Source organism: Vidua macroura, chromosome 11 (genome assembly GCF_024509145.1).
Source record: "Vidua macroura isolate BioBank_ID:100142 chromosome 11, ASM2450914v1, whole genome shotgun sequence".
Taxonomy (NCBI): domain Eukaryota; kingdom Metazoa; phylum Chordata; class Aves; order Passeriformes; family Viduidae; genus Vidua; species Vidua macroura.
This window is the reverse complement of record NC_071581.1, coordinates 9615738-9638659: the sequence shown is the minus strand read 5'-3', so window position 1 is coordinate 9638659 and position 22922 is coordinate 9615738.

Genomic DNA, 22922 nt, shown 5'->3' with positions numbered 1-22922 from the left:
GAATCTACACAATCCAGACACTGAATGGATGTTTTTAGGCATAGTGAGGGTGGAGCAAAACACTGAAAGGTTAAGAGAGACAGGAAATAAGGACATTCTAGCTGAGCAGCAAGACAAAAAAGATCTTTTTTTTTTTTTTTTTTGTCCAGTAAGTATTGAGTAACAAAATATTAACTGGAAGAAACAAAAAGCAGACTTTTCAGAAGTTTCAGGCTTCAGGCAGAGGCCTGATGAGTCCCTAGAACAAAATCAGACTAAAATATAAATAGTATTAGTTTATCTTCAACCTAGACCTCAGAAAACTAAAACAACCTAACCACGGGGAGTGAATACACATCTATGTATGAACACATATACTGCAAAATGGGCATACAGAGATTTAGGGTACAACTGCACAAATAGTGTAGAGGAAAACAACTGCAAGCATTAAAATCTGCAGAGAAGACAAAGCACGTAGAGCAGGCAGGAAAGATGTCCAGGAAAACCAAATTCATCCTGCAAAAAAAGCAGAAAGTGTCTCATCAAACCAAAGTGATCCTGCAGAGTAAGGAATATGTATAGCCAGAATTCCAAGACAATGAAGTGAAAAGAACTATGACAAGATGCTGTGGGAAAAATAAAGCACTAAGTGTCGCAGTGCGCTGTCGTATCGCGCTGGGCAGCGACAGCAGGGGCGTGACCTTCCCCCCGTGAGCTCTGCTATTCCCAGATATCGCTTGGTCCGGCGCAGGAACAGATAACAACGACACAGGGCTTGGGGTAAAACTGGATGGATTTATTAGCTCCACCACCTGGGACCCCAAGACAAAGCGCAGGGGCGTCTGCAGAGGTTTTTATAGGGGGAGTGGTATAGGGCACCTAAGCAATGAGGGCATGGCAGGGGAGGAATCGAGGGCAGGACTAACATTCTGTAAACCTATCAGGGAGAGCAGGGGAGGGGGATAATACAAAGCAACGAATGGGGTATCAAATACTACAAGACAGACAAGGAATACTCTGGAAAAAGGGGTAGGGTTAGGGAGGATTGACAGCTTGGGAGGGAGGAAATTAGGGAAGGGCTTGGGGAGATGGGTAACTCAGAAGGGGAGGAGATTAGGGAGGAGAATAGTGGGCAAACACAAACTTAAAGCAACAGTCACACCACAGCAGCTAAGGACAGATGAACAACTGCAGGGGGCAAAAAAATATCCTCCTTCATTTCCAGCTTTTCTTGCTGAGGAGCTTTCACCTCTGATTTCTGCAAGTGAGACCACCAAGGACGATCAGTGCTGACGATATGGGACTAGGCCATGGGCTTTCTTCCACTGGTATTTTATGGGAAACTTATGGGAAACGTTGGACATGTGTTGATAACGACTGACAGCAATTAAGAACTATCCACTGCTCATGGTATTCTATTATTACTGGGTATCAATGTAATAAATTGTTGCTTTGAAATTGGCCTTATTTATTGGCTATCTATAAACATTCCCTTTACCGTGGCCTCTAATCCCCTGATATATGCAAAGATGCAATGTATATACACACATATGCATATATTCTATTGGAATATTCTATTCTGTATTTATCTCCAAAGATAACATTTTGTCATGACTGGAAAAAATCCCAGGGAGTTTGTCACCAGGTTTAAATAGGTATTTAAAAGTTTTTAAAGCTATTTATAAAGTTTTTTTCAGTTTTTGCTCCAAAGAATAATCTGAACAAGGACAAGAAACTCTGGAAATGGAATATGAACAGAATGACTAATTCAGCACCATGTAAGGCAGATGGACAAGAGCTCTGCTCTTCAGAAATATGAACCTAGTTTAAAAATTATGACTCCTACCCTCACCGTAGTAAACAAAGTTGCATCTGTAACTGAAAAATTAAATGCAGAAACAAACAGATGAAATGTCATTAGTTACAATATTATGAAAGTGTCTTATCTTGTTTTTATTAAGTGGGTCAGTGTGTTGCCAAGATAATGTTTAGCCCCAACCTGAGCTGAGTTAAACTCACAGAATATGACATTTCTGCCTTGTTGAAAGGTAACAGGAGCAGATGTCCTAATGCTCCGTGCATGCCCTGTAGCAGGATGAGGAGGACACAGGTTATATGTAGCAAATGCCAGTTTTGTTCAAAAAGAGGAGTTTCTGCTGGCTCAGAAACAGCAGGCACTGGAAGGAAGCATCCATGTGGAAGGAAGGGCCCCTTTCATAGCCCCTGAATGTGACCTTAATTTACCATCAGTGATGTCTTCAAGTTGTTTTTCAGGCTCCTAAAAAATGTCTTAATCCCTGTCTGGAAGTGTCAAAATACATTTATATGCTTCAGAACACATTCATTTTGACAGTTAACATTTCTAAGGTCAGTCTGACTACCATAAAAGGAACTTGGTGAATACTTAATATCTTGTTTTTCCATGAGCTGGCTGTTAATCCATTGGATGAATATCATCTGCTACATATTATTGTCATTCATCCTTAATGATGAAAGGATATAATCATAGCTGTTAGCTGCAAGAGTTTTGTGCTGTCTCCATTGTTTAACTTACTCTCCAAAAATAAAAAATAGTTAGGAAGTATATAATACATTCAACATATAAAGGATAAGAAGAAGCTATGCATTATATTGTACAGAAAAACAGAGAAAAAGATATAAAAGTGAAAAAGGTTTGCTTCAATCCTCCCCAAACATTATACAAGATGATCTAGTCTCTACCCATAATGAAGAAATGCTATGAAAAATTCTTATCCAAATTCATCAATTTGCATGTCTCGCCAGCCAAATCAGCATATGGTCCTAACCAAAATCCAGCAGAAGCTCCAAATGTTTTTTGTGCAACCTGAATCTGATCCAAAAGCCCTGCTCATGACTGGCATGAATACCTAGGAATACTGTAATATTTATTTATAACCTTAAATTCATGTTCATTGCACTCTGGGGTCAGATGCTCAGAATTTTATAGTAACAAGTCCTAAGCTGTTTCTGGTGCTAGAAGCAGACATTCATTTCAATATTAACACTCTGTGACTTCAGGACTTGGGAAAAAAACAAATTATTTCATCTACTGTCTTGGTTTAATTTAAGAGCCAGACACTCCAAAATAGGTTAGCTCCCGTTTCAGTTTCATCCACTTTTTTTCATCAATAAGGAGAGACAAATGTGAGTAGATATAAGTGAAAAATAACAGTTAAATTAAAAAAAAAAAAAAAGAAAGAAAAAGAAAACGAAACAGCAACAGGCAAAAAATAACTGATAATCATTAGCTACAAAGTTGCTGAAAGCTGCCAGACTGCCCAGGATCAAGGAGGAACAAAAATGGCGGCAAACCCCCTCCCAAGATGGCGCCCGCGTGTGGGGAGGCAGAGGGAAAGTGGCGGAGAAAACCCACTGGGCTCAACCTTTCCCCAGAACAGAAAACCGGGAAGGCAGGAGCCTGCGGAGCAGCTCTGGCAGCAGGTGGGAATGTCTGGCACTGCCTGGGAGCTGCGGCCCCTCGCTGTGAGCCTCCCCGCATCCCCCGGAGCCATGGCGGTGTCTGTGTGGGGTCAGGAGCTGACTCCACGCGCTGACTCCATCGCTGCCGTGCGGCCGTTCCTGAGCCGTTGGGGTGAGGGGGGATAAAACGGTCTCCCCGAGCTCCAAAAGTGCCCCAACCAGCTCTGGCCCCGTACTGCCCACAGGCCTCGTGAACTTCACCCTGAAACTCCTTGGCTTGGGGAACGCAGCTTCTCGGCTTGCTGCTGCTGCCATTTCAAACGTGCCCCTGCGGGAGGAGCCAGAGAAGCGCGTGCCTCACGCTGCCACGGCTCTGCCGCCACGAGGGAGAGGCGGGAGAGCGCAGCCTCGGGGCCTCCAAGAGCGCATCAATTCCTTCCATAAGATGTGGCTGTGGGAAAATGTGCTCTGTATGTCACCTCTAAAGATGTCTTCCGATAAACCAGCTGACAGTGCAAGAAATAAATTTTATTTCTTAATTTGTTTCCTATAAAAATATCTTACACCATTTGGGTATTGGACAAAATTCCATCAAGTATGTCACTTCTGAAACAAGGGAAATTTATTTACAGATTCTATCATCTTTAAAAAGTACAGCTTGCAAACATTGAACCAAAACAAAGGTTTAATTGAGTAAAGTACTATGGACATTACAAAGAACAAGATTTAGTGGATATCAAAGCACATTTACTGAGCATTACATTTGCTACTTTAATAGCTCTAAGTTCTATATCCCATTTATGAACAATTTTACTAATATTCTTATATTAGTAAGATATTCTTTACAATATTCTTATATTCCATACTTAAAATGAAAACTTCTTAAATATCTAAAATACAATCTGGATTTGGAAAGGTAAAATACACAGTCTAACAATGAATACTACTCTATTCCCCTGGCTGCAGCCCTGTGCACATTTAGTGAGCATTACATTTGCTACTTTAATAGATCTACATCCTATTTATGAACAATTTTACTAATATTTCTATTCTCTATACATAAAATGAAAATTTCCTAAACATTTAAAATATAATCTGGTTTTGGAAAGGTAAAATATATAATCTAACAATGAATACTACTCTATTCCCTAGATTCAACACTATTTAGTTAGCATTACATTTGCTGCTTTAATAGCACTACTTCCTATTTATGAACAATTTCATTAATATTCTTATACTTAAAATGAAAAATTCTTAAGCATCTAAAATACAATCTAGTTTTGGGAAGGTAAAAACATACAGCCTGAGAATGAATACTACAGTGCATTCATCCAGTGTAATACATCCAGTATATTCCCTGGATGCAACTCTGTCCCAAAATTTCTTGTGGGAAGGGCACACGTTCCTTCACTTGCATACAGCAATGATTATAAAAAGGGAACTTGACTATTTCTTAGTGAGCAACAGTGTACTGAAAGAAAAAAAATAAAATGTAATAGAAGTCACAGGAACAACATAATATTCAGTGGTCAAATTTGGAGCATATATGTTTGGAAAAATAAGCATAAAAGGAGATATCAAAAATATCACTTTTAAAAGTGTGGCACAAGGTTAGTAAGATTTCTACTTTGTAACACTCATGTCCAATTATGTTTTTTTATGTTTATTTTTTCTCAGATATTTTAGTATAAAGAAAATATTTTAACAAGACTTGTACAGCTTGATTGCAGATGAAGATGGCTAAATTCACAACTGAATTTCAATGAGCAGCAATTTCATTAACTGGTAAGTGTACCCAAATAAAGAATGAGATTTTAACATGCATTAAATTGATTACAGTGTACTATTGGGAAACAGGTTTTGAAACAACCACCTAAGGCATAAAAAATTGTGATTCAAATAGTGAACACGGCTGTAATTGTGGGGTTTTTTCCAATACCAGTTCACAGAAACAAGACGAATTAATGTAGTTTCTGAAACATTTTATAAGGAAGGATCTTTATATATTCCTCTTTTGAGATCTCTCTCCTAATAAAAGACAAAGAGAACAAAACATCAGAAATCATCTCAAGAGAGTAGTATTTTTTTGCTCCATCCCAGTGGAACAGAAGGCCTGTGTAACAGATCTGGAGATTCAGATTTCTTTTCACAGTCCTGTTCCCCTGAATTTAGTTTTCCTAAATCACTGGGGGCTTTTTAAAATCTGTTACAGTTTTGTAACAAAATTAAACCAAACAAAACCTAAAAAGAAAACCAAGCCAAAACATTGATCTCAGTTTTGCTAATGCTTTCTCAGTGCATGCTTTTCCCTGTTATCTGGTACTTGATTCACATCCAATTCAAACGTTCCAAGCACCTAAACTCATTATATTCATAATTCCAACCATTTTAAAATCCAGACTCTGTCTTGACAACCATGACAGACAATGAAATGATAAAGAGTCTCAAAATCACATGGTTCTACAGAGACTTTGAATTTTCTAACTGATCTTGGTGCATGCTAAAGGTCACATGTGCTGGCCAAAGACTTTATTGTTTGTACCATTATTTTCTCTCTGTTTTTCAGATACTTGCAAAAACCTTGAACCTCCTTCTTTTCCTTATTCTAGTCAAGTGACTGACAGTCCTTTAACAATTCTACTCACAACTTCTTTGCTCTTAAAGATATGTAGACCTTTATGAAAACTCAGATGTTTCTTTAAATCACACATATTTAATTCAATCTTTTCTCATAAATTATTCCCTTATTCTCCAAGTGACTTTTCATGCAGTTCTTTAAACTCACTCTAATTTCCCTGATAAGGATCAATCTTGAAATGCTGATAGAAAGATGGATAAGGAGAAACACAGTCTTATGGGAAATATAGAACTGGCTACCATGCCCATGTTGGCTTAAGATAACTAGCAAGGGTAACAGTGTCTGAGAAAATGGGAAGAAAAGGCTAATAATCCACCTGATAAATCTGTAACCCCACTGTTAGGGCAAACCGGCCTATTGCAGGAAAAAAATCCTGTACATTGTATATACTAAGTAAAAGCTTTTGCCAAGTCATTAACTTGTTGGTTTGTAAGTGCTCAAAATTTCAGAGAGTGCTGCTTGTCCAAAATGTAAGCTAGAAAGTGTAACAATTTATTTCTTCTCATACAATCTGTAATTTTAGAACTAAAGAGAATACCACAGGTCTCACAGTAGGAAACAGCTGCAATTTTACAAAGAGCACATAAAAACAAGATAAACACATAAAAGGACTGAATTTTAGTCATGGAGCTGTATGGTTCAGAGCACACATACTACAATTAAAAATGCACTAAATTTTATTCAGATGGTGAAAAATAAGAAATACTGAAGTCTTACTTTCAGACACAGTTATGTGGTATATACAGCATGGAGTTTGGTATGGAAATTCTTCCTCATGGAGCTACAACAGAAGTACAATTCATACTAAAATGCATCCAATTATACTGCCATTTAAGAAAAGGGGAGAAAAAATAAAAAAGAAAGACTAGATTTTTAATTGCTTAAATTTTTTAAGTGAAGAGAACCAAAAATTGTACTGTAGGAGCAATCTTATTGTAGCAAATTTATTACTAAAAGAATAATAAGAAGAAAAGTCTTCAAATATAGCCACCTACTTTGTGTCTCAGGATTTCTTTCACGCACTTGCAGAGCAGCATGTGTTCAGTTGCACTCAAGTCTGTTTCAGATGTGAGTTTGTAGCCTGTCAGAATCCTGTCATGGTTGGAGGCCTAAGGATCCAGCACACCCTCGGTTGTATCCATGTGCTCTCCTAAGCACAATCATCTTTGGGATATATTTTCCTTATACTGGTGGATTTGCCTCTAATAACCTCAAACAAACTGTGCAGCATGTCGTCCTTTTGGAGGTACTACTACTTATAAATAGCTCTGTGTTTTACCATCTTTTAATATTTTTCTTCTACTGCTAATAAAGTTACATCACATCCTGTCAGATTTAGCAATCAAGCTGGTAAAGCAATGAAATAGAGAGAGGTTCACTGAGCATCTTCATAAAGAAACTCTCATTAACAGGCTCAGGAGAATGATTGTGTTCCCTTCTGCCATTTCAGCGTGGTGACTGCCTGAGAGTCATTTGTAGTCCATTAACAAGGGCCAGTGTCTCAGCTGGGGTAGACTCAAGTGAATGAAACTCTATTATATTATAGCTGCTAAGCATCTGTTACTGAGTGTTACAGTCAGTTTCCAAATGGTGAATTAGATCCAGAATTTTGCCTGTTTTTTCTCTGATCATGCATTTAAGAGCAAACATTCTGAAATGTTTTGAAATTAAGCATATTTTTTTAAAGTGACTAATCCCTGATCTGCATTAAGGGATTCAAAATGCAAATGAAAAATTATGCTATGACTGATTAAACTAATCCAGCTACTCCAGAGACATGCATTTCAAATTATATAGTTGCTCCTAATAATCAGCAAATGCTAATGTGATCAGTCATGAAAGTGATACAATCAGAGCACCCTGGTACACAGCTACTTTGTTCCCCTTAAGATTTCATCCTTCTCTTGCAAAAAAGTTGGAATGAGGATGACCCACTTCCAAACTGCACAAGAGGAGACCTCTCTATGCCAGTTTATAATAGATCAGTTATTCCCTGGCCTGACCTATGCTGAGAAAGGTCTTTTCCTTGGATGGAGAAGTAGCTGCCAGAAGGATACATTTAAACAGAAGATTTATATATTTATATCCCTCTGGACTCACACTGAAGCTCATGTATTAATTTCTCTAGTGTACATTTTGGCTAAACAGTTGATAACTGCAACTTTTATTTCAGGTTTGGGAGAGGTGGAATTACAGCCTTCAGAAAGATTTGGGATCAAATGCTGTGCTGTAGCACAAAAAAATTGTAAAATCTGGGGGGCAGCTGAAATCATAAAGGACCTTTCTACCCATTTTCCACCTGCCCCTTTTACTACCTGCTGATCATCTCTGAAAAGTACTGATTGGCTTAACCATTTTGAAAACTAAAAGAAATTGCATGTGATTCATCTGAATCAGATAAAGAACAATATGCAGAATTTTAGTAAATATGCAGCACTTTGCCTGAGCAATAGCTATTTTGTAGAATGCTTTGAAGTAATTTTGAATGCAAGTTACTAATGCCCACAAGACTGAATGCTACCTTTTCTTTTTTCCTTCCCTTTAGCAGTTTTAAAAAGCCACAATCTCTTTTTTTTTTTTTTCAGAATTCCCTGCACTGATATGTCTTTTTCTGTTAAAAATTGTAATTTTAGTGACTCTTGGACTGAAGATGGAACAGCTGAAGTTGCAAATGACATAAAATTGAAGTCTAAATTTGCTGCAAATTTCCTTAAGTTTTGGAATTATGTCTATGAGGTTATGTCTGGCTCTGTGAGGGAATAATTTCTTATAATACTAGCAAAATCAGCAAAGATCAGGAGACAGGTGCCAATGCTCTTTTATGAAGATGTGAAACATGGAAATCAACAACTGCAACACTAACAATAAAAAAGAAACAAAGGCACAGAATAAAACTTCACAAAATTTGTGTGGGATTTAATGGTTATTCTCCATGGAATGGTAAAACTATCTCAGGTAAGCAAATCCTTGTCTGATGATGAACACAGCCTTATAATCATGGATCAGTTGTAATTATGCTGGAACATAGTGTTTTGTCTAGGTATCTATCCTCTAATTTGTGTAGTTCGCTCTTCCCCTTGGATAGATGAAAGAAGTCTGGTGATCAGAAACAAGGAATCATCTTTGTGCTTGTTGTTTATGCCAAAAAAGATATTTATTTGTTGGATGATCCCCTACCAACAGTTAATGCACATGCTGGAAAGGTTATTTTGGAACAAGGCATAAAAGCTGCTCTTAAATAAAAATAAATAAAACCAATACTGTTGGCAATGCTTCAACTACTGGAGGTAAACAGGAGTCTTTTTCTTTCACTTATGAATGCTGTGGTATAAAATATGCATATGCATTTTCATAAAATAGTAACAATTCTTTAAAAAAAGTATCAAATAAGTATCAAAGAGACATCACTTTCCCTTTGGAAATAGAACAGAAAACAAACAATACATGTGAAGTTTGCTGTAGTGCAGGTAGAAGAGGGGGAGTAGCAGGTGAATACAAAGCATTTGAGTTTTCAAGGGGAGACAGATTTTTGTGACAAATCCACTATGAAGATCAGTAACAAGATAACATTAATTACTTAATAAACTGATTACTTAATAAACTTCATGTTTATTACCTGTTGAAATGAACTGAGCTTATGAGTTCTGTCAGCCTCATCTCAAGAGGCTACCAATCTACATGGTTTTTGATTTCACATTTGTTTCTTTTGATTTTGAGTATTTTTCATGGCCTTTGTTTGTTTGCAAATAGCAAGTGCCTTTCAGAAAGTAAAAGAATTGTCCCTAAAAAAAACAAAAACAGGTGATGTACAAATGTCCAAGTGCCCAACTGTTTTGAAAGGTAAATCATTAAATAAAAAGAACATTTCCTTTTTTGTGTGTGTTTGGGTTTTTTTTTTTTTTGCAAGCTAACTAATTGTCTTGGATCACCAAGGCAAAATAAGGACTCTAAATGAGAGTTAATATTTACCAGTTGTATGACCTCTGCATGTTCTGCCCACTGATCATTCCAGAACAGTTTAAACAAAAGCTTAAGCTGTCTGTCTTCACTGACAACTCACTTTTTTGAACTCCTACACTAACTTGACCTGATTCCTGTTTTGCCTCGACATAATCCTGGAATCTGATAGTTTCAATAAACAGGCCGAAGCACACTTACACTTCATCACCTCCCATGGCAAAAAAACCCTCTCAAGCCTTTATGAGATCAAAAATATTTTAGCATTCCATCAATGACACAGGTTATGGTAGTGAGTTTAGCTATTTGAAGGGCATATTAAGCAATTCCTTAACTAATTGTAGTTTCTGATTATCTAGTAACCTATGAAATCTATAGATTTCTTCCTTTTGAACTTGTCTAGTCTGCCTTTGGAACTATATAGAGCACAGACAGTAAATTCTAGAGATTTACTGCCTATGCTATAAAGAACCCGTCACCTTTGGCTCAGAAAGGTTCTGGACATCCCAATTATCACTGACCATCTTAATTCCTCTCCATCTTTTTTAGTTTGTTCTCATATTTTTAAATCTCTCTTGCATCATCCCTCAGCAATTTTCTTTATTGCTTGAAGGTTCAATTCAAGATGAGAAATCACTTTTTAATCTATAAAAATTCTGCCCTGCCAGTTCAATTCAGAAAAATAGAAAAGGGGGAGGCAGAGGGGGAAATGGATCTATAACTACTTTTCCATGAAACAAAATTTGGTTTTTGCATTTCTTCCTATTGACATTTTGTTTTGTCAAGGATGAGAAAGGGGAAAATGGAATATCAATGCAGTTCTGTATGCAGACCTACTCATCATTCCAAGTAAGTACATATAATTTATTATAATTTGTTAGACAGTCAATAAGTCCTATAAAATGGAAGGAGTACTTACCATACAGCAGCATTTAGCAAAGGCAAGGACTCTGTGTATGAATAAGTACATTTGACAAAAAGTTCCTGTGAAATAGCTACCACTAAGGCACTTTTATGTTGTTATTGTGCTAAAGTATGCTTAATATTGGCTGACATTAGCACAAAAATGACCACATCTAGTTCTACAAAAATTTTGTATTGCAGCTCCTGTAAACCACCTGGAGCTCTGCAACCAGCTCCTGGCTCTTCAGCACAAGGAAGTCATGGGCCTGTTGGAACTGGTCCAGAAGGGTCAAAAAAACAGCTCAGAGGGGTGGAACACTTCTCTGGGGAAGAGTTGAGAAAATTGTGGGCTGGAAAAGAGAAGGCTCCAGGGAGACCATATTGTAGTCTTGCAGGACTTGAAGGGGGCCTATGGGAAAGATGGGGACAGACATTTAGCACTGCCTGTAGCAATAGACCAAGGGGCAATGGTATCAAACTAAAGGAGAGTAAATTCAGACTAAATATAAGGAAGGGATTTTTTTATGGTGAGGGTTGTAAAACACTGCCATAGGTAGCCCAGAGAGGTGGTAGATGCCCTATCCCTTGAAACATTCAAGGTCAGGTTGGGTGGAGCTCTGAGTAACATGATCTAGTTGAAGATGTCCCTACTCATTCCAGAAGACTTGGATTGGATGAGCTTTAAATGTCCCTTCCAATCCTAAACTACTCCATGATTCTATAGAACTTGACAAATGCATAGGGGGCATGTGAAACTAAAGGATAGGAAGGAAGAGATGTAGCAACAGGACTGGCAACTGCAGACATCTACATTATGGATACCTGAAGCACATTATATGAATTACAGCCTTTTACATCAGGTTTGCTATCACAATACAAAAAATACCACCTATAAAAGCTCTTACTCAGTTAATCTTCATAAAATGTCTAAAAGTCTCTAACAGGGTGTCTCAGTGAAGCCATCACTCTGTGTAAGTTCAGTCTGTAACAGCCTCTCTAATCTGCTTTCACTGATGTTGCTGTTATTTGTGTACAAGACAGACCTAAGTGGAGTAATAGATTTTGCTGTGAAATCATCAAATCCTTGATATCCTGATTCTTATGCTTTTCTTTATTTTTCCTTACTTATGAAACTAACAGGAAGACTTTCAGACTTTCAGAAATTTATTTTCCTTTCAAAAGCATTACTTAAGAAGGTGCTTTTTAAATGCTCATATTGTAAAAAGCTGTAATAAAATTGTTTGCTTCTCCTATAATTTTTCAAACTCTACAATCTGATTCTGTTCTTTCCCATTATCTACAGATTTTACAGAGTCCAGTGAGTTTCTCTGATACAATTCCCACTGGCAGCCTAATGAACCATTTCTGCTAATAATACACATGAATTGGATGTGAGCCTTCCATCTCACACTGAGATTTTTTTGCAGCAGTTTGAAATCTTTATTCTAGTCAAAATAGCTGTTGTTTTTCTTTTTCTGCTAATTGCAGTTGCTACCATAGATATCAGTTTGGGTTTTTTTTTATATTGCTTAAGTAAGTCAATGTACTATTCCTTCAAGGTATTTTTAGTGGTTTGAACTGTCCTTTTTGTTTGACCTACAGAAATTTACACTGCATGCTTTTGATTTTTAGCCTTCATCTTCAGTTCTTTTGTAAAGACTTATCAGAAGCTGAGAACAGTAGAACCAAATATTTTAAATAGTAAGCACATTCAGCACGGCAAGCTGTCAATTATTGTCTGCTTTTTGTACAAAGGGCTCTGGTTAAACCATTTTTTCTGATGAAGTCAAGTCTCTCCATGTGTGCAGAGTGTGATTACAAAGGTTGGTGTCCAGCACTGCTGCCTGTTCGCCTGGAGTCCTGCAGCCATCCACAAAGATCCAGAAATAGGCCGGGTTACAATGGCAGACTGAAGTGGCTGGAAATTCACTGCTGTAGCACATGGTGAGAGCCCCAGCAATGCAAGAATTCAGAAAATTCAAAGATAATTTCTCCCATTCAGTCATCACTCCAGAGAACACAGGTGTCCTCTTTTGAAGAGTGTATTCTTGATTAGGTGTGCTGCTATTCTTCAAGTGTGTCCCCTTCTGACAATACCTATTAAAGAATTTTCACTCTTTTTCTTGTATGTTTTGCCACACTTCAATATTCCCAAAAAGCACTAATGAAAGGACACAAAGAGAGGTTTTGCAAGGGAAAAGATCTTGCATTATTTTGTTATTAGTGTATTACGAGTACTGAAACATGACAGGAGATTATGAATACAAAAAAAGGTATTAGTAACATTCCCTAAATTGAAAGCAGAACTCAGCTGATAAGGAAAATCAAAGCAGAGGCCAGAAGAACACGTAGAGTTTTGCATTCTTGGGACATTCAGGCAAAAATGATACAGCACAAATGAGGAGAGAGCTGTCACTGTGCACACATTGAAACATTTCAGTTCAGATCACCTGCATGAGACAATGTCATTAACAAATTATCAGCTGTGGTTTACAGCCAGGGATCTTACCAGCACATACTGCTAGTATATTGCAATTTTACTGTTTCGGTTTTTTTTCTGAGAATTATCAAAGAACTAACAAGAATGAAAACCAGCAGATCTCCACTGCTGTCTCATACAGACTCCTCTGTGCAAGGTCTCACTGTAATTCACACTTATGAAAAAAAGACAACTCTATCAAAGTAAGGCAAATACAGTTGAACATTCTGTATTGCATTTTTGCCCTAATTTAAATAGGCAATGCTGCCTTTAAATTCTGCTGATTGTGGATACTCTAGGCTGATAACCCCATTCAACAGAGCGATAAAACACAGTTTTTCCATCAGTGTTACCATGCTACACAAGCTGCAACAATCCTGAGCTTTTTCTATTTACAAATCGAGCAGTAACACGAACGCTACCGATTTCCACCACGGACCTTCAATAGAATTTAGCACCATGAAATTCAGTCTCACTTTGCCAATCTTTAAACATAGCATATACTTTTGCTTTTGAATTTTAAGCAACCTTTAGAAAGGTTTCAAAGAGCCAAGGGTCAGGGATCATTAGAGGGTTCAGATGCTGCTAACATGTATCCTCACAAAAGCTGTCTCGAGGTTTGACCAGACCCAGCATGCACAGGAGTAGAGAATTCACTGCAATTCTCTGGTACCCAGTGATCCATCAGGCTAATTAAGACAGGTTGATCTAGCAGGATTCCAAACAGGGAGATATCAATATAGTCAGGGTAGGCTGTGCAGACCAGAGGTGCTTTCATTGTCAGACAGAAATTGTAAATGGGATGGTTCACACCATACAGAAGTTTGATTCTCAGAAACACACAATTTCAGCAATACAGAATCATTCTCCTCAAACTTACCATCCCCAGAGTTCCTTGACTAATCTTTTGTCTAATCTGTAGACAGAGACATACATATAAAACTACATGCATAATTATCTTTTCTACTTTTGAGCAGAATTTAGCTTCAATTTCCATGCTTGCAGAGAATTTCTTTCACTGAGTTTACTGAAGCAATTTTACACATCAATCTGTCAGACTTAGTAAGCAACAGGTAATATTACCATATTAAATGTTAGACCTTTATATTCAGTAAATAGAGAAAAAACCAAGTATATCCCAAGAAAATACTTCTCAAAGTGATAAACATTCCATTGGCAACACAGGGCATCTTTCTGTACTAGGAAAAGGATGTTTGTTGTTCAACATAGTTATGCATGTAGCTAATCTGTGTGCCACTAGTACTGAATATGGATTTTATCTCAAATTAATGCCCTTCTATAACATATCAAACTTGCTTTTAGTATCTTCTTAAAATGAACTTGGATCTATTTCACTAAAGGCATAGGCTGTATTTTCTTTCTGTATCTGTATCCTATTTAGTACAATATGTCCCAAATCTGATTTCTTCCCTTGAGTGCTGGTAAAAAAATAAACAAAAATCCCAAAAAACTCTGGGTGTTTAGGATGCATAAACGTAACTCAATTTTTTTAGAATGCATGAGAGAAAATGAATCTCAGTTTGCTTAATTTCATAAAAGGAATTAGAATGGCTTTCTTCATTATAAGTAGAAGTGTGTTACAATTGTCTTATCATCGTTGTGCAATCTCAGGTTAGTGCTTCAGTTTGGGGGGGGATGTTCAGTTTTTGGGGATTTTTGTTCTTAAATAGTATTTCAGTCTGCAAAAATTTCAAATCCTAATAAGACCCTAACATGCAATAAACTTTTTTTTTTCCATCTTAGCCTTTTTCAACTTAGTCTTAATTCTATTTAAGTTTAAAAGTTAGATATCTACTAAAAATGAACATAGAGAAATAAACTAGTAGCATTTACTATTTAATTGTTAGTGTTGCTACTATAGGTATTTAGTTTTAAAATTCATGCTAAATGTACTGCTTATTGCCTTTTAATAACTACATGGTATGTCCTTAAAGCAAGAAGGAAGGCTAGGAAAACACAAGATTTCACATCAAACTGAAAAATATTTTTCTGGCTACTGCAGCTTGGCAGTCTCCACAGGCAGTTCTAATAGCCTGGAAATTGCCCTGGGCTCTATTGTTAAATTCTGTTGTTGATGAGTTTTTGTATTGCTTCACTCTTAAGCAGCCTTTTTCTTAGATTAGTCACTTTTCTTTCATCAGCAGAGCTATTACAGTTAAAATGAAGAAAGAGTGATTTTCCAATCATTATATCAGATTTTTTTCCCCTTAAATTACAGCTGAGTTGTCTTCTCCAGGTGTCTGTAAAAACAGGACCTGAAACAAATAAACAAAATCTACCTCACTTGAAGAGATAATGGATTATGCCTTGCTAAGACCTACCTGTAAATATGGCAGCAAGACTCCACAGACACTTTAAACTCTGTTAAAAGGTGATAGTAGTGTTAAAGGGACTGTGCATGCATTACATAACAGACTTTTCCCCACTACTTCTGAGATGTATTCCTGACACCCCAAAACACTGAGTCATTGAACTCTTCCCAAAGGCTGGCCAAGACAAGTAGAAAATACATTTAATGTTTATCAAAGGAAATACAGAGAAAACAGTTCTAGGAATCTGCCAGTATACATATAAAAATGTAGGTTTTTCTTTAAAAATCTAACTAGTTATTATGGTTCCCAAAATGTTAATATTTAGACCCTGGGAGAGCAGGTCCTTTTATCCCCTAGCAGGTTCTGTATTTGGGTGCAGAAAAGTTGGAAAATGTTAATGAAAATACTGTATTATTGAAGTAAAGTGCATGGTTATGGTTATTTTGAAATAATTGGTAGTAATCTAACTTTATTACCTTGCATTTTGCCTTTTTAAACATTATCTCTTTGTCTTTCAGCTACAAATTAGATACTTTCTGCAGCTGTAGAGATTATCAGATCTGGTAAGCACTTGAAACAACTTTTATGAAAGACACAGAATGTACTTTGAGGTCTCAGTCTGTTTTCTGATAAAAGCACTAAAATGAATTATGGCATATAATTATCATGAAGGCTATCACAGCAATACTAAATGACTGCTCTCAAGAGTGCCAGTGTGCTACAACTGGAACGTGCCTTCCTCCTCTCACTTTTGTGGTGTGGTACAATACAGCCAGAGATACCTGACACATCTGGAAAATCACACAAATGCACAGTGGAGCACAGTCAGTATAAAGAATATAAGACAAGCATTGCTTTTTAGTTTTTTAACCACCCTCCAGATGTTAAAACTGCCAGGAAACCTATAAGCAGCTACTGAAAATGGATGGGCACAGCAGCTACCCTGCATGGCAGGAGCACTGCCTCAAAATTCAGAACTAATTGAAATTAATGTAGTCGAGTAAGAAATATGATCATTGTAATTATCTGAAACTTCAAATCAAATTCCAAATCAATGTGGCATATAATTCCACAGGTTAATGACACTAAGAGGTGTGAAGTGCTACATTATTGGTCATACCTCATATTTAGTATTTTTCTTATACTGTGTTAATTATGTAGGATTGAAATTATAATGCACAAGCTGCTTAAATACAGAAATTATTTAATCAAAGTGAAATTCATTGCTGATAGCTCAAAATTCAATTATTGCTTCCAGATGCCAATATTTGCCCAGTTTCCTTTACAGAAGGAATCCATGGATTACCAGCCAAGCCCCATCAGCTGCACAGACAGTGATAGTCATACTCTGAGCAGCTACCAAGAGAGTTCACAGGAGGACCAGGTTTAGCAAAGGCTCTCTAGGGTTTCTCATTTATTTGCAGGACATTTGTTCAACCAAACTGGCACACACAGAGCAGCAAAGCCTCCAACTATCCTCCCTCCATGCAGCTGTGCAGCCTTTAAACTCCATGCAAACAGAACCATTATTACATTTCTTCTCCTGACTTTTGCTTATCCTCCCTCAGGGCTACTCAGACCCTTTTCAAGTTTTGAGCCTAAGCAGACAGCTGAAAGAGGATCAGGGAGGCCTCTTCCACTGAAAAGCTGAAATCTTCTGACATTTAGTACTTCAGCCCAAAACACAGCTTCTCCCGATGGGGTTGGCTGGCAAACACTGCTCGGTGCAGCCAGCTCCAGGAAACAGCCAGTGGCTCATTTTCTCACTTAGCAGCCCCATTTCCAGCCTCACAGCAATCTGTGTTGCTGGATACTGAGCAGCAGGTGGTGTGCAAGGAATAGAGATTTTCATTTTCTTTTTTATTTAAGATTTAATCTTTTCTAATTTTGTCTCTGAACTATAATGCTGTGGAGGCAATATTTTTAGGTTTCCAATGTACCTTGTAAATCTCAAAAGCCAGAAGTATCGTTTTAATGCAGATATGGAAGAGAAGTCCAACTTCAACAAAATGAACATTCCTCAATTAAAAATCAAAGCCCCAAAGATGTGAACATAAATGCTCCTGCTGCCTGTATATAGACTGAAGAGGCCAGAGTGCACACAGATAATATGTCAAATATTACTGACAGGACTTGCCATTTATAGGCTTGAGCCCCACTCACACACAGAGATAGATTTCTCTATCCATTTTTGTAACAAGAGCTGGACCAGTTCTCTGCCTTAGTTTATATATATGTTTAGAATTTGACAAATAGCACAGACCAGATTTATTTAATTCCATGCCCAAATATTCAGAATGCAGAGTCCTTTGCTTTCCCATGGATGATCATTCTCCACATTTCAGATTCTATGCAATTCCTGTGGGCAGAGATTCTCAACAGCTAAATCTGAGGCAATGTCTCACGACAAAACACTGGCACAGCCACTCTGAACATCCAGTGCTCTTTTGTTTTCCTCTGCTTACATTCAGAATGGACAACTTCACCTATTCCATACTCCCAGTAATACAAAGCCAGCTAGCCACAAGCCATTAAAAAATCTACTCCAATTAATTTTTAAGACAGATTTGTTGCCTTATCCTTGATTTCTCCAAGATTTCAGATATGTAAAAGTCAGCTACTGTCTGAGCTGTGTTTGTAACCAGTATTTGTAAACACAAAGGGGATGGAACAGTGTGAAGCCTTTTCTTTTACAAATAAACAAACACCCATTCCTTTATGAGGTAGAGAGTCTTTCATTCACTAACCTCACTTGACCAGAATAATTGGCATAAAAATTACACATCTCTGTGTTTAGCTCCATTTGAATAAATGTGAGCAATGTCAGTGTTAATTAAGTGGAGATCAAGAGCTATCGTTCCACTATTCAAAATGTAAATTCCCTCCAAAAGAGCTGTAAATAAGCAGTTACTTTACACTGCACAAAACTGTAACTGTGCAAACCTTGAGAACCACAGAGCCAATGTCAAACTTTGACAAATCAGTTGGGCTGAAGATGGAAATAGATTTGTAGATTTGTAGATTTAGATATGCTCATTTTTTCCTTATTAATAGTCCTTCCTTAGCAAATTTCAGAGGCATTTAATGCAGCTCCCAAACCCGGTCTTGATTCTAGTTTTTCACAAGTGTCCAGATTTTCAAAATTGCTCATACCTATGTTCATGTATCTACAACTAGAAAGGACTGGGAGGAAAATCTCTCAGCTCCAGCTTTAACATTTAAATGAAGCTAAACTTTCACAACTCATCAGCAGCCATTGTGATAGTCAATGCCAGTTTTTAACAGTTCAGAATATGATTCTTCTGAGGGTTTGGGTTTTTTTTTTTAATAAAGGAAGTCTATTCTTAGCCCTGTATCCTCCTGAAGTGCTAGAAACTTCCAAACAGACTGAAATGGCCTTGCTTTTACAAGTTGTTACACTCAAATCTACAGGGCTCTCTACAACCTTAAGCAGGGTAAAAGCTCTACCATCTAAGATAAAAGTAGAAACTAGAGAAAAAGGATATGAATTACATTTTCTAGCTCTTCCCCAAGTATAGCTATCTAAATTCATCCCAAGTTCTTGGGAGATACACAAGGACTGAATCCCAGTGCAGAAACTAAGTGCAACAGCTCATGTTTCTCTTCAATGCAAAGAAGGATAATATCCATAGAGATAGACAAACCCTTGGATTTTAATGTCATTTAACTGAATGAGAGAAGGAAATTACTCCAGGTTTGGAGTGAATACTGGTTTCTAATTAGAAACACAGCTGTTGTATAAATAATATTTAATATTTAAACATCAAATCTTCTATTTTTTTCTACATACAATAGTTATAAATCTTAAACTATGTTCAGCATCCTGCTGAGCATCTGCAACTTTAAAATTTTTTTTTAGTTTCACAGACTTCAAAGTGCTTCCCAGCTGCATCAGGTCTGTTCCCACTGAGATTTTGAGCTGAAGATTCCATGAGACTTATTTTGGTGTTTGCAATCAAATTGCATTTAAGGTACTTCAGCAGAAAATATTATGTAAATTACTGTAGCATTTAACTGAGTCATAGTAATTGTGCAGTCATTGCTATGGAATTATGCCATGCATGATCAGAAAGTCTCTCTCTCCTACTCACCAGACACCCAGACCCTGCTCCTTTTCTAGAGCTGGATGTTTTTCAGCCACTGGGTGCTGCTCTCGTTAGAGAAAACAGAGCAGAACACTGAAAAAACTCAGTGATCATTTCATGACATGAATGTGTAGTTCCACTAGTCTCCATGGAATCAGCTTTCTCCTTTGTGAAACAGCTTTTTAAATAACTTTACCCCAGGTTTAGCACGGAGTTTGTTCCACTGGTTTCTCTGAGTCTAGACCGTGACAGATCTTCCTTGAGATGCTAAGAATGATAACAGGAAACCTGATTGTGCTCTAACACTTTCTTGCTTTCTTACATTGCAACATGTAAAACTAGGCTAAAAATCTTTATCTTTGTATTGAATTTACACTTACTAAAGGACTCAGCAATTTCTTATATTTTTATCCCCCAAAATTTGCTTGATCAGCATTTTCATAGATGATATAACTTAATTTTTTTTAAAAAGTAAGTACTGTAAAGTAGTTTCTTATCTCCTACCAGTTTCAATTTTTATGTAAATTCAATGGAAGTCTTATAATGTCATTCCAGCTTTTTCATTTTCTCATCACAAAATCTTCCCTGCTAGAATTCAGTGTACATAGAAAGAATTGTTTCTTTGCTAAATCAGAAGACTTAAGGAATGTACAGAAAAATGACAGATTTAATAATTTGCAGAGAGCATAGGTAATGCAACATTTGCTTCTGGGATAAAACCACTGTATAATGAAAAAAGAAACATATAAATGTCTCTTATTGTCTTCCTGATATGACCGAATAAAATGAATTCTCTCTTTGGAAGAAGAATCTTCACATACTTGTCCCACACAAAAAGTACAGTAAAAAGCCAGATAAGCTTTTTTTTTCCTCATATGCAATTATCAGTTTGCATTCATATCTCAAAAATCAAACTCCAAACTTGTCATTGAGAGGAAAATCACCTATCCCAACAATAATTTCAGAGAAAGCATTTACCTCTCTTTGAAGAAAAAAAATACTTTAATAGGGAAAAACATGTCCTGGAACCAAAATACACTATTTCTGCTTTTTATGAACACAGATAATATCATACCTCTGTGGGATTAGTGAGACTTCTGTTTATAGACAAAACTAAGTTCTACCATTACAGATTTAAATTACTGGTCATAAAAAATCTAACACCCAAATGGGGCTGCATCAGTACAAAAATATGTGTACATATATCTGCAAAGATCCCCATAATAATGTGTACACCTATAAATAGGTAGATCACATGTATCAGAAGAGACACATCAGGTATATGAATTAAGAAAAGAATTTGAATTTCACAGCCTCTGCATTGGAAATAAGCGTTCCTTGGGGCTCAGACTGCATCTCGCTCTGTATACATTTTGTGTGGAAAAAACAAACCAAAAATACACTATAATAAGAGGAAATTCCTAATAATATTTGGTTAATAGCACTCTGAATCCAGGTTGTAATACAGTCATCTGTAGGCTGTTCCACCTCCTCTAAATCTACTCTTCATTTGAGCAAAATGGAAGAATTTGTTTCTAGACTGAGGTGACACTGTATGGCAGGACTTGCCAATAGCAAGGGGCTGTTCCTGCCCAAAGAACTACAGTCTAAACCAGCAGAGAAAAGGATAAGACAAAATCAAACAGAGTAAAAGTAAGTGGCCAAAAATCACCTTACAGTTTAGCAATCAAACTCTTTGCAATTTTTTATTTCAGTGTTTTTCTACTGCCTATTGCCCCACCTTGCATTTTCCCAGGAGTTAAACACCCAGATATTTTTAGCTGATTATGCAGATATACCCACACTGTAATATTCTAGGATAACAGAGTTGGAAATACAGTAACTTTTTCCACTGCCACTCAATGTAAAACCGTGCTATGGATTGTGTGTTCCAGAAGAGTTTGTGCATGTCACCAGGGAAAGCCTGAGTTTGGGGTTTAGGAGTAGAAAATGTCAGCTTGCAGCCAGCCAAGCATGAGGAGTAAGTAGAACTAACAGTAACAGGAGGAGCTGTGAAGGAGGACAGTGTGATTCACTGTGCATGGAAACCACACTCAGTGTCCTTGTTACTCCATGGCAGCAAAGGGAGGACTCGGGTCACAAACGAGGACACAGCAAGGAGTTTTCAGATACACTGTTTCCAGATTTTTGTCTCATTTCAAGCTGCTAAAATGAATTAACATTTGGTAATGCCCGAGCAGCTCTTTGATATACAACAGAAGTAAAACATGTCTCTCTAATTCACTTTTGATTGATGTTGCTGAGCCTATGGGAATAGGAACCATACAGCTGTGGTTGCAGACAGCTTTATTACTTTATTTATCCCTGTTCATTATGTTGAAGTGACAGACAGAAAACGGGAAAGAGCTGTTTGGGATTCCTTTAAGTGTTTCCTTTCCTAACCCCCATGTCCCTCCCTGCAAAGGACTCCTCAGAGGGGTCTGTCCTGATCTCATATCCATACAGTAATAAACCTGTTTAAGAGCATGACAATAAAATAAATGAGCATGTCAAAGCTCTGTTGGGAAAAAGCCTCGCTCTTCTCCTGGCTGCTTCACCAAATACAGAACAATGTGGAGTTTGAGATTTAATCCCATCACCTCCTTGGGGCTTTTGTTTGTTTGCTTTAAAAATACCAGAACTCCAGAAGAATGGCCTCCTTTAACATCTCATACTCTACCCCCAAGCCCCTAGGCCCATCTTATTTGAAGGAAGTTCATTCCACACTGAATCTTTGAAAGAACCATTTGCTGCTTCCAAGATTCTCTATGTAAAATAATAAAAGGTCACAAAAAGCTGAAAGCAAGAGCTTTTGTCACAACTGGCCTCATGCACTTTACAGACTTCATTAGTGCCCACAGTCGAATTGGTCAGTATCTCCCAGTCACCAGTTACTGCCACTTGAGCTTTATGAGCTGGATTGAAATACATGGTCTGACTTGACTTCGGGGATTTTTGTTGTTGCTGCTTTTGAGTGCAAGAACATGATGAGAAAAAATGAAGCAACAATGAGCTGATTCATTAACTAATTGTGGGCTCTTCAAAGGGTCAATAACAAATAAGAAAGCCTAGAAAACTCATTGGAA